The sequence below is a fragment of the Squalius cephalus genome (assembly GCF_949319135.1).
Source record: "Squalius cephalus genome assembly, chromosome: 1".
Classification (NCBI taxonomy): Eukaryota; Metazoa; Chordata; class Actinopteri; order Cypriniformes; family Leuciscidae; genus Squalius; species Squalius cephalus.
Genome location: NC_137122.1, coordinates 1,009,893 through 1,022,625, shown reverse-complemented (window position 1 = coordinate 1,022,625; position 12,733 = coordinate 1,009,893). Strand labels below are relative to the sequence as shown.

Here is a 12,733-nt window from a genome sequence, read left to right as displayed (position 1 = left end):
TTCCTGATAATTTATTGCCGTGAAGTTTCGTGCACAATGACAAACAGGAGTGCAACATTCTCCAAAAACAATAAGCAGAGTGGACTGCCATAACATCAGTGAAGAACATTATGCAGGATTCAACATGGCTGTGTTTACCATTAGAAATGTCAAACAAATTCACCTATGTAGACGATTGTATTGTATTGTTGGTCCGATCGATTGTGCAATCGATTTTCAAACGTAAAGTGACAGCCCTAGTACTAAGTACATCAGGATTTATGGGAAGTGTTCCCGGTTCCGGCTGACCTAATCTATGCAGCCTAACATTGAATTATAGAAGTCTATAATGTGTTATGTGAATGCTAGGTCAAAGAGATGTGTCTTTAATCTGGCTTTGAACTGAACAGAGTGTGTCTGCTTCCCGGACAATGGTAGGAAGACTGTTCCAAAGTTTTGGTGCTAAATAGGAAAAGGATCTACTGCCAGCAGTCGATTTAGATATTCTAGGTATTATCAACTGGCCGGAATTTTGAGATCGCAATAGACGTGAAGGACAATAATGCGTTAAGAGTAGGGCTGTGACGGTGGCAGTTTTTTACCACCGCGGTAGTAATGGACCCAAATACCGGCGGTGTTGCGGTGGTTGGGGGGGGGGGGGGGGGGGGTGTTTTGAAAAAAAAAAAAAAAAAAAAGAAACAACACACTAAAGCCTGTAAAGCATTGAAATAAATATCAGTAAATACTGGAAACTTACATAATATAATAAAGTTGAATCTTTTTTTTTTTATTTTTTTTTTATTTCGTTTAATATTTCCACACAAAGGCGCGTGATAAAGCCTACCGCTCTGCGCTTTGAGAGGGATGTGGGACACGAGCAGGAGAGATACCATCGATCTCTTTTCTGATATCTTCATGTTTTCTACTTGTAAAAGGTATGAAGAGCGAATTTATCTTCAAGGGCAAGGCATTTAGGCTGTTTGCGCGCTGCCAGAGAAAGCAAAACTAAAATCCCCCGCGCGTGTGAAACGCGCTTTACAAAATGAACTTGACGCGCCTTACCAATTACCATATGTCTAATAACAAGCACAAACTGTGTTAAAAAGAATTTGACGTACAAGTAAAAATGTAGGCTATCTGACCTACAGCGTTTTTCTAGGCTACTTTATCACAGTAAAGAATACGAAGATAATCGACCTAAAAGCGAAGAAAGGAAGAAACGTTTATAACGCGTCTTTGGGTGAGACGCGAGTGAAGATATGGGAAAAGAAAAAAGAGATTCCATGCAGGGATGAGTCACGATTTTTGAATATTCGATTAGTTGATTTAATTATAGAATATCTAATGTTCTAATGTCTGTTGTGCGATCATTCTCTAAAATAAAATCTCCATGTTCTGGTGCTGATGCGGCGGTGACGCGTTCATGTAACCGGAGGGTGACGCTGCCAATAACGCACATAATGTCACAAAGAACCGGCAAAAGTAATGATTATGAACGTTTCAAATATTGCAAGGAGACATTTGAATTGTTTATTAATAAAGTGTTTTGTGTGTGTGTGTGTGTGTGTGTGTGTGTGTGTGTGTGTGTGTGTGTCAGTGTCGGGCTGCAAAGATGAAGTTGACGATGCACTCTTCGCAGTGAACGCGAGAGAGAAATGCACACTTCATACGGATATGCTAGTCGGTTTATTTTCCGTTTTGAATTGTTTTGTTTAAAAGTAGACAATTCAAGCTTTCTATAAGGAATAACTAATGGAATATTTTTAAATTCGCTAATAATCGGGTGACCAGATCGCAAACCAGAATTCAAAACCGACAAAGCTTAAGTTTATGGGCTCACAACTCTCTCATTCGTCATGAATTAAAACTTTTCCATGGCTGCGTCACGATATAACATTTAATTGCTACTAACCTATTATTTATTTTGTAAACAAAGCTTTGTGTGTCATAATATTAATGTAAAACAGCATTCATATACAAAATTTTTTTTAGGCGAACAACCGCCGGTACTACTCAGCCACCGCGGTGGCGCTTTACAACCGCGGTGGTGCGGTTGTCAAGTTTACCGGCACAGCCCTAAGAGCTAGGTATTATCAACTGGCCGGAATTTTGAGATCGCAATAGACGTGAAGGAGTATAATGCGTTAAGAGCTCGCTCAAGTACTGCGGAGCTAAACCATTTAGTGCTTTGTAAGTAATCAGCAATATTTTAAAGTTTATACGATGTTTAATAGGGAGCCAATGCAGTGTTGACAGAACCGGGCTAATATGGTCATGGGCTAATTTTGTAGTCGATCTAAGAGTATTTGATGATCTATAGTGTCGAACGCAGCACAAATGAAAAAAAAATTTAATCTTCAACTTTGATAATAATGAGAAATGTTTCTTGATCATCAAATTATCATATTAGAATGATTTCTGAAGTACATAATTTAAATTAAAGCTACAATATGTAATTTTTTTCACCGCTAGGGGTCGCTAGCCTCTTACAATAACAAAGGCGTAGGTTGATGACGCAGTGACGAGCTGAACGATGGGACTTGCTGTCAAGCTGATGGATCTAATAATGTTAATGGATGAGTGAAAACAATGTTTTTATCATGACTGTGGTATGAATCAGGTCACGATTGCTAATAATAGACAGATATCACACACAAGTCCCACGGATATAAAGGAATAAGGACATTTCCTTCTACCGAACTACACGCAAGTGCTGAATTACTGCTCACACACAGGTCAGGTCATCAGACGAATCACACTTGAGGAAACGCAGCGCTGTTTCACTGGGTCTAACGTTACACTATCACACTAAACTGCATTTGAGTGTGGTGAAAGCTAAAATGTTATTCTATGTGTTAGTTTATTTGCAATATGAAACTAGCAGTAAGCTAGATCAACATTAGAATAACATACAGATCGTTTGAACGAAACAAGAACAGCGTGCCGCTAAACGTTACGCACTGCGCGGTTGTCCACGTCTTCCAGGACGGGCCAATATTTAAAATTGGAATTTCTCTGAAATAAAAAATATTTGGAGACTTTTGGGATATTGTAAGTACACAACTGCAGGAAATATATCACACTGTGCAAAAAATTCTTACATATTGTACCTTTAAATTATATATATATATATTACACACACACATAAAGCACTATTGTTATTCTTACACAACAACATTATGGAAAAAGCTGGATGATCATTTTGCTCATCCAACACATTATGCAAATTATATGTCTATTGCATTATGATACTGTATGCTCAGCCATACATTCAGCTTTTCTATAATGTTCAGGATTTTATACACATTTACAGGTTTTAGCATTGAGGTCTTATTATTTGTGGGGGTGCTGCTGTACTTATTTGCTTTATATATCCAGATGTATTTCTAATATTCTGACCACCTCATGTATGTAAACAGTGCAACATCACATTATTTAACTATGACCTCAGGGTTTAATTTACACATTTCTGACTGGTAGCGAACATTAGAGAAGTGCTGGTCACTAAGCTAGCTGCAGTTAACTATTCTCTTCCAATAAACACTAACTAAAGCTGGCTACATAAATACAACTACTGCCTAGATTCATGAGAGGACGACTGAAGTGTTTAAAAGTGAAAGATACAGTAACTTAATCAACTTACCAGCGCGCGAGCTTCGGGAACAATGGAAATAAATGGGGTTCAGTGCTGGAGCTGTCGGTGTTTGCTGGAACTACTTCTTCTTCTTCTTCGGGCTTATTGGCGGTTCGCATTCTTAAAAGAGCATTACCGCCATCTACTGTAGGCAATAGATCAGAGACAGTTTATCACAACTCCCAGAACAATCCGGGCTCGAGCTTTCAGTGTCGCTGCGTGTTCAGCTCCTCCATCTCCAGCCAAAGTCCATCACATTCCAGAGATCAGGGATAATGATACTAATAATAATACCACTAATAGCCTATCTATATTCTATAGATTAAATTTGTTCTATTTAAAAACTGTATTATTAATCTACCCCCTTCTACTGAGTGTAAAATCATCTTTAATGTTAATTGTTGATTACCTTTCATCTGAAATTCTTTAATTATCTTACTTCTTTTCTCTGAATATTTATACTAGTAATATTTATTAATATCCTCTACATTCCTACCTCTGAGCCACAGAGCTGCATCATCCCCGAACAGCGATTTATTTATACTATTGTTGAAAATACACCATTAATCATAATAATAAACAACAGAGGGCTTATAACACAGTTCCATTCTCAACTATTCCTCTCCTTGATATATGGGTCAGTGATGTACCATAAAAAAGTGTTTTTTCAAAAATTTCAAATAACAGGCATAAAAATGGTTGACTTTTGTTCTACTAACTCTCATCTTTATAGAAACATATGTTGTTTCAAAATTTTCAATTGGAATCAGAATTTATGTGACAATTTGTTGTATTAGTGCGTACAACCGTCATATGGTGTGACATGAAAATAATTGTATATAAACTGAAAATGGATTATATCTTTCTTAAGTTACTCACTTTATCAAAGTCATTTATCATAACTAAACTGTGATCCATTATAGTTTGGTGAAAATTAATTACATTTGTGTATTATTTTCTAAAACATGTGAGACCTATGCCGTCGGTCTTTCAACATATTTTCTATTTATTGTGAAAAACCTTGCTAGAAAATTATAAAAAATATTTGTGACTCTTGCTGATACTATTTTCTATGTATTCCATGAACATTTTCAGGTTTTATCATTAATAAAGGTATGTTATTTTCACAATTTGGAATGTCACACCAAATGATATAGTGTCACACCATATGATAATGTCGCCATGTGTCAATGCAAACCATGTATTATCTACTTATTGGTGAGTACTGATCACTCATATGGCAGGAAATATTTAACCACTCTTAAATGCTGGAAGGCAATATTCAAATTTTATTGATTTATTTGATATTTAACAATAAAACAAACATTTTTTTAATATTGTATGAACCATATGAACATATGTTTGTGTATCAAATTTCATTTCAATTCAAAACTGGTCTGCAATATGTATTAATATAAGTAAAACAACCATTTTTTATATATATATTTATATATCATATGAACCGTGAGCATACAGCGTAGCTGAGTGGATCCACAAATAAATCAGTTCATCTAGACTCCATTGTACATAAGCCAGTCAAATTTGTAGAGAGTAGCAAACCGACTGCCTTGCTGAGGTTGTGATAAGCCACAAACAACTTCCTGATCTTGATAATAAATACAGTCTCGCCTATTTGGTTTCATGCAGTTCACCTGCAGCCCCTCCATACTTATGGCAACAATTTGTCCCACATATGGTTTTCCCTCATACTTAATTAAGACAAACTGTCTTTTGAGTGCTATTGGCATGTTCTCATGACATATTTGTGCTTTTGGACTGAAAACTTTATATATCACCATTCCAGTACACTCTAAATGTATTTTTATTTATCTATATTTATATGAATGTTTTGAGCAGGTTTATATAATTTGCATATCATTTGTAATCATTATTTTTAAAACTATTAGGTATACTATTCAAGTCATATATGTTAAATAATAAAATACATGGTTAAAAATATTTTGGACTGGCAATTTAAGTAAAAATAAACAGAAACAATCTTTCCACCATAAACCGTCATTTCCACCACTTTCCACCACTACAGTTTTTAAGAAAAAAAATAAGAATAACCAATGATGTGGATCTAAATGTATTTTAAAATAAGTAGTAATAGTTCATTACTTACAATATATGTGTGAGTGACTTATAATAACATAGACCTGAGCAAAAATGAGATGCTGTAGGCAAAAATCCCAACTCGTGGCAACTCGTGGCATTTTAGCAACTTTAAATGAAAATGCATTAAGTTCATGAAGTATTAAGATTTATTTTGTTACATGATTGGGTAGCCACTGATGTTGTTGACAGATACATAATCTTATATAACAGTTTTACAATATTATATTGTAATAAAATACATAAATTGAAAAGTGGTGGAAATGACATGGCTCTTCAGAAAAACTGTTAAAAATAATAATAATCCATGGAATTCTAAAACTGCCCACTGTTATATTGTGTTAGAAGACAAATGAATGAAGCTAGAAAGATTGTTTTAAGAGTGTTTTAAGAGAGTGAATTTTACATAAACTCACAGTGCCAAAAGTGCTTCTAGTTGGAGAATCACCCATATATGTTAGTGACACGACTGTCTGCAGTGATTGCAATAACTAGCTTCTGCTCCATCAAATTGGGTTTGCCCAATTTACAAATATGTAGGGTTTATACTGACTGGGCTTGGGGCTCTCTAGTGGGCAAGCTGGATGGAGAAGAAGGCACCTCCGTAGCAGAGCCACCATCACTTAAGTCAAAGAAAGAGATTTATTTGTCAGGGAAATGTTTGTTTGCAGTGAAATGTTATCACCAGAATGTCCTAAAGTTAGCTAAATATGTTATACTCACTGGGCTCGGGAATCTGTAGTGGGCCAGCTAGGTTGGACAGAGGGCACTTCAGCAGATGGGCCACCACTTCAAAGTCAAAGGAAGAAAATCATGTATTTATTTATTATTGTAAAATGTAAATAATTTAATGGAAACTCATAATACTTACTCATCACTTGTCTTGTCACCTGGCACCTCATCAGGGAAAACATGGTCAAACTCAAGTTGGTGCAGCTTGTGACAGGTGCACATCCCTGGATACTGGCAGAAACAACTAAGATCTCTGTCGAATATCTTTCCTGGAGCAAAAGACAGAACTTGGTGTGTACTGCTGATTCCAGTCACTGGACGCACTGACGGAAGGAGCATTACATCCATGGTGGAGATCTGCTCTTCTTCAATCCACATGATGGTGACATTTTCAGAGGACTTTAGTAAATACTCATACAGATCCCTTGGTGTTTGTAGGTCACTGCCTCCGAGGACATACATGTCTGCCTTACGCTTCAGCACTCCTCCCACACCGTCAGGTGCACCCTTCCCATGGGAACGCTCTGAAAAGTTCCAGGTGACCCTCTTGAATCCCCATGCATAGGGAATGCTGCTCATGAGGAAGCAGTTTGATCGATTCCGGTACTGGGTTGCTGGCCCATCACTGAGGACATGCAGGGTGTCGATTGCATTTTCATGTCTTCTTCGGAAATCATCAATAACTGGCTTGATGTGTGCCCACACGGCACGCTAGCACTGGGAGCCACCAACTGAGTAGGCAACTCCAGTATGCATTGTGGCCTGCTGCCTATTGCCACCGAAATGAAAGGCCTGAATTTCAGTGTTGAGTTTACATGCATAGTTCTCCGAAAAGTCTATGTGTAAGACCATTTCATTAGCATGGATGTTCTCCTTGATGTGTCTGAACTGTTTCACCTGATGAAGCCAGTTTAACTGATGACTCGCAATTGCATTGAGCCTCTGGTTGAACACACCAGTTAGCTCCCCTCTTCTTTTTCTTCACCCAGTTCTTGTAGCTTCTCTCTCCCACTACTACATCCTGCTTCTCCCACTGCTCCCATGTTGCAGTGTCAGCTGGGTTGTGGTCCTGCAGGTTGGGCTCATCATAACAGCACTTTGTGCACACACGTTGCATGCATTTTGTATTTTCAGTATCACACACTCTAAAATTGGCTGGGTTAAAAACAACCCAATTGGCAACCCAGTGCTGGGTAAATATTGGACAGAACACATGCTGGGTTAAATTAACCCAGTGACATTTTAACCCAGCAGGCTGGGTTGTCTAGAAACCCAAGATGTAGTAATTTTTTTTACCATTAATGGATTTGCTATTCTGGGTTATTTTTGCTGGGTTATTTTTATTTTTCTTATAATTTCACCTGTGCTTTACTGTAAAACTTTGAATTAAGAAACAATGAAGAACATGTTTAGACTTAAAATAATTTTTAATGCTTGTCAACTGACATTCACAAATGTGTTAAAATTGGCAACAATGACAACAAACTGCACATTAAATTTAAATGCAAAAATCATTTAGTGCTGACATTAAAGTAGTTCAATATTTTCAGTTTTAATAAATAAATAAATAAAGATTAGTTCTAAAACTATTACATGTTTAACGGTTTAAATATAGTGACATTGACAATTATATTTTAAATTCAGCAAATGCAAAATCATTTAAAAATACATCAAGTATTAAATAGTCAAATACAATTAAAGAAAGAAAGAAGATTATTTCTGAACAATGACATTTATACGTTTAACTATTACATGTGTAACGGTCTAAATACGCAGTGAAATCAACAGACAATTCATTTCAGCAAATGCAAAATCATTTTTAAAATATGCAAAAATGTACACAAGTATAGTTAAATAAAGTCAAATACAGTTAAGAAAGAAAGAAAATTAGTTTTGAACAATGTAATTTATACCATTTAATTCTTAGGAAATTAAAGTGAAATTCACAGATGTGCAAAATTGTAGGCCTTTGTACATACACAGTGAAATTTACTTTTTTTTTGACTCCGAAGAAGAAGACGACTCTTAGACGCGGGTTTTGTAGACTCTGCCCGGTTTAGAAATTTCACCATGTGCGTTCCGACCTATAAAAGAAAATAAACACAAAAATACAGATTGTTTAAATGGCAACGGTTTCATTATTCAGTTGAAGTCAGTTCAGTTTGTCATGATTTCAACAATCAATATTTTTATTTGGCGAAAAGCCATATAATAAGTGGTATGCTTTACATTATGTCTTGTTTGATCTTGTTTTTTTGTCTAGGATCAAAGTTGCTTAACAGGAATTGTTTTGAGGTAATGTACATCCAGTCAGTTTTCATCACAAAATAAACTCCTTCAGGGTGATACGAGATCCCTCCACTTTGTGTTGATTACCCTGTTTAAGTTTATTCTGCAATATCAACTGGCTGGATGTACAGTATCCCTTGCGTAATGAACAGGCAGTTCCAGTCAGGTTACAATGCAAAAATAGCAGTTATGCGGTTTTATACTTACTAGATGAAGATCAATGAAAGCCTTTCTAGCTTCGTCAATAGATGGCCGATTTACCTTCTGACCAATACACTGTGGCAGGAAGAAGAAGGGGAAGGACCAAAAGAGCAAAATCACCTCTATTATCTGCAGAAAAGAGACATAACATCTCAGAAACAGGACCAGCTACAACAAATATACTAAAGTTTGTGCAATAAGCTACAGACATAAAAAAATAAATATGCAATAATGATACTAAATACCTTGCCTTTTATGTTGTATTTAAGATTTAAAACAACAAACATCACCTTGTGGAATATTTTCCAAAGACTGATTCCATTTTTGTAAATTAATTGCAATCCTTAAAATTCTGTTACATAAAATAGGCTATCTCCCTTTGGAGTGACTGATTTTTGTAACCTTACAGATCTTTTTTATGCAAACAGCAACACAACACACTAACTAAGTTGAAGAAAAATTAAAAAGAATAGTAGGGCCCCTTTAAGTAATTTTTTACTTTAAAAAATGTACATGTAGGCCTAGCTACTGATATTTATCCAAATGAATCGACATTGAGTCAAGATCGGAATCGAACCACAAGCTTAGGTATAAATTGCTAAATTCAGAAGTTGGCAGCCTTGTTGTGAGCTACATCTAAGCACGGATCAAATTTATATGCGTTAAGTTTCGCGAGGTTGAGTTGATTATCACAGGCAGTCAATTATATATGTAAAAGCAGCAAAAGTGTATAATAAACATGAACTTACCGTTAAACTTGTCAATAAGACTGCGTAACTGCCACTCGAAGAGAAGAGTTCATATCCATATGGTTTTCTAACTAGGAAAAAAAAACGAAATTTTAAATTACATCACTTACCAAAAACGAATTTATGTAGCCTATGTAAAAAATACTTTTTGTACCACACCAAATCACCTCACTGGTCCAACCCACGGCACTGATGCACGCACGCACTTTGAAAGTGTTCGCGGTGCTGATAAGTCGATTCATTTCCGGGAATCATTTTGTTTCAAACTTGCAAGTGTGAACCGGTTTATTTGAACCGTATAGTAGTTTCTTTTATACCTGCGGCAAAGAGTATAGAAGTAACAAGAGGCGAAACTCAATAGAACGTTCCATTGCAACAAACTCCCCCATGCGCAGAGCTGCAGCTCCGCCATCTTGGACTGAACGCAACACAGCTGTCATAGGATTGAACGATACCGGTTCAAATTCAAAAGCGGTTAAATGAACTAAAAAGTAGTTTCTACATTTTAATATCTCTAGAGCAGACATCCCATGTCTCCCGGAAGATCCAGGAGTCTCCCGCATATTGATAGCGGCTCCCTGATGCCCACAAATTAGCTAAAATCACCTGGAATCTAGAGCGAGCGAGCAAGCAAGAGCGCGCAGCTCCAAACCGTGTAACGTTAGAGCACACGGCAGAAAGGGTGAGGGAGCGAGATATCAACATATCAACCTAAAATATGGAACACAACTTGTTCAGATTTTTTTTGCTTTCATTTTCTTGCAGTTCTAAAGTAAAATATATTTTGTAATATATATATTTTATATAAAATATAAATAATTATATTTTTAAATTTGTACATTTTAATAAACTCAAACTTATATAACTTTTTTCTGTTTCACTTTCATAATTTATTTCACTTCAACAATAATCTGACAAATTAAAACAAGACCAACCATAGGTCTAAATTCCAAAGCATTCTTGAATTAACGTTACAACCCATTTAAGTTTGGATAGTGATTTTCATGTTTATGCGAAAAAAAGGTGACAGTTAAAGGGTTAATTTAGCGATAACAATGAATTAATAAAGCGGTCATTTGCCAGGTTAGGTGTTCATATATCTCTGAAAGTATGCGATTTAAAAAGCCCATTTCGAGTCTTGACAATTTCGACCAAATACATAACATTAGCAAACTGTTACTGCGGTTATGGAATAGCTTACATTAACGTTACAGCACCTGTTATCGTTGACGTTAGCTCACTTTAAAGTTAATAAAACCTTTTCTACTTTACCTCTCTGGATCTTTGGGGAATCTATGAAATGCTAGTTGATTGGTTGTACACTGGTAGTTGTTGCAGTTGATGGCAGAACACTGTTTTTTTCTTTGTTTCCAATTATTTCCAGACATAATGTTAATGCTGTACAGTAGTTGTGCTAACGGTAAGCCGTTTGTTCAGTCCAAAATGGCGGCCGCGCTACCGAAGTGCCACCTAGTGGCTGTTGTCAAAACTGCAACGGAGTTTCGCCTCTTGTTACTTCTATACTCTTTGCCTGCGGTCCCACGACATTTACGTAGGCTACTTTTTATGTCTTTTACATGTCGGTAGCTAAGGACAATTGCAGGCGTTTTACCTAAGAGCAGCGAGTCATATTACTCGTTTTGAGTGACTCGACTCACTTTGTTCAATTCGCTTGTCAGTGACAGAAACGACTCTTTCCTCTGTTTTCACAGATATTCACATATTTCATAGTTCCGTGTGATACAGAATCATTAACTGTATTAATCTGTCGTCTCACATTAAAATGACTATGCGAGTCAATCTCTGATTCTGAGGTACTGTTTGTCGAACAAGTTGCATCACTAATTTTAGTCTGACTATATAAGTTTAATAATTATTGGTGCGAAAAAAGTTATAATTGTGCTAATTCAAACTAATTATTAATAAAAAATAAAATAAAACATTATATAAACTTACCTTAAACAGTTGCACCCAGCTGCTTTGCCCCTTTGTCCTCTCAAAATGACAGCTTGGGAGCGAATTTAAACATCTCCAAGGCGGGAAGCTCGTGAAACAACCCAGCGTTGCGACCCAGCAGGTTTAACCCAAAAACTGGAAAATTAAAACTACCCAAAGGTGTTTAAAATGTGATAAAATAACCCAACAAAATTACCCAACAGACTTGACCCAGCATTCTGGGTTAAAAAACAACCCAGCATTTTTTAGAGTGCATGTGATACCTGACAGCAGTGCTGACAGGCTTTTTGTCGTGATCAAGCCTCTGCTTGAAAGAGCATCAATTAGGAGCGAGATGTTCGCATGTTCCCAGCAGGCACACGTGTTGCGGTCGCTGGACCTAGCCTCTGTGACATAAAAAGGTTTATACCTTATGAACTGTCTGTAGGACAGCTGGTGCTTTTTTTCACATTTTTGCATGTAGGTCTTATGAAGGTCCTTTAGTGAGGAAGTCAGCACTCGTCTTTGTCTTTTCTCTTTCCTGCCTACTGTGTCCTTCTTCCCAGGAAGCACAGTGCTATTTTCATCTAACAGCAGGAAGGATTCCACCTGAGCCTTTTTCTCATTTTTTTACTTTTTCCTGGCTGGCAAGTTGGATTTTTCTCTGACTGTTAGTTTTGCCTCACACTCTGTTTCCTATATTTCTCAGCCCTCTTCTTTTCTTTGCTGACTTTTCTCTGGAGCCTTTTGTTCTGATCCTTCAGTCACCTTAATGATTTATTCAGCTTCTTTATCTTTTCAGTGTGTGGGCTTGGTGGTGGTGACGTAGGACCTGGGACTTGACCTGGGTCTACCTGGATGTCTCCATCATAGATGGAGTTATCTGGGGGAGTCATGTTGAGAATGCGTTTTAATTTCTTCTTTTGGCTCTATATTTTGTTTGAGAATTTCTCCATATCTCCCTCAGCTTCTCTCTTCTTGACGGTGGGAGAGTCTGGATTCTAAATTTAGGCATCTCCCTTTTCTGTTTCTTTTCTTGATATCTGTTAACAGAATGGTGTGAACATTTTAACAGCTGTTCAACATTGTTTATTCTCTT

The 12,733-nt window shown here is 36.7% G+C and overlaps 1 protein-coding gene across 1 annotated transcript in view; it reads right to left on the bottom strand.

Annotated features, from left to right (window-relative positions):
- Positions 1-3,711, bottom strand: part of LOC307169556 (uncharacterized protein) — a 42,930-nt gene extending 39,219 nt beyond the window's left edge. The window contains exon 1 of the mRNA XM_079890283.1: positions 3,623-3,711. The gene's annotated coding sequence lies outside the window, so the exon portion shown is untranslated. The remainder of the gene's footprint in view (positions 1-3,622) is intronic.
- Positions 3,712-12,733: the final 9,022 nt, after the last annotated feature.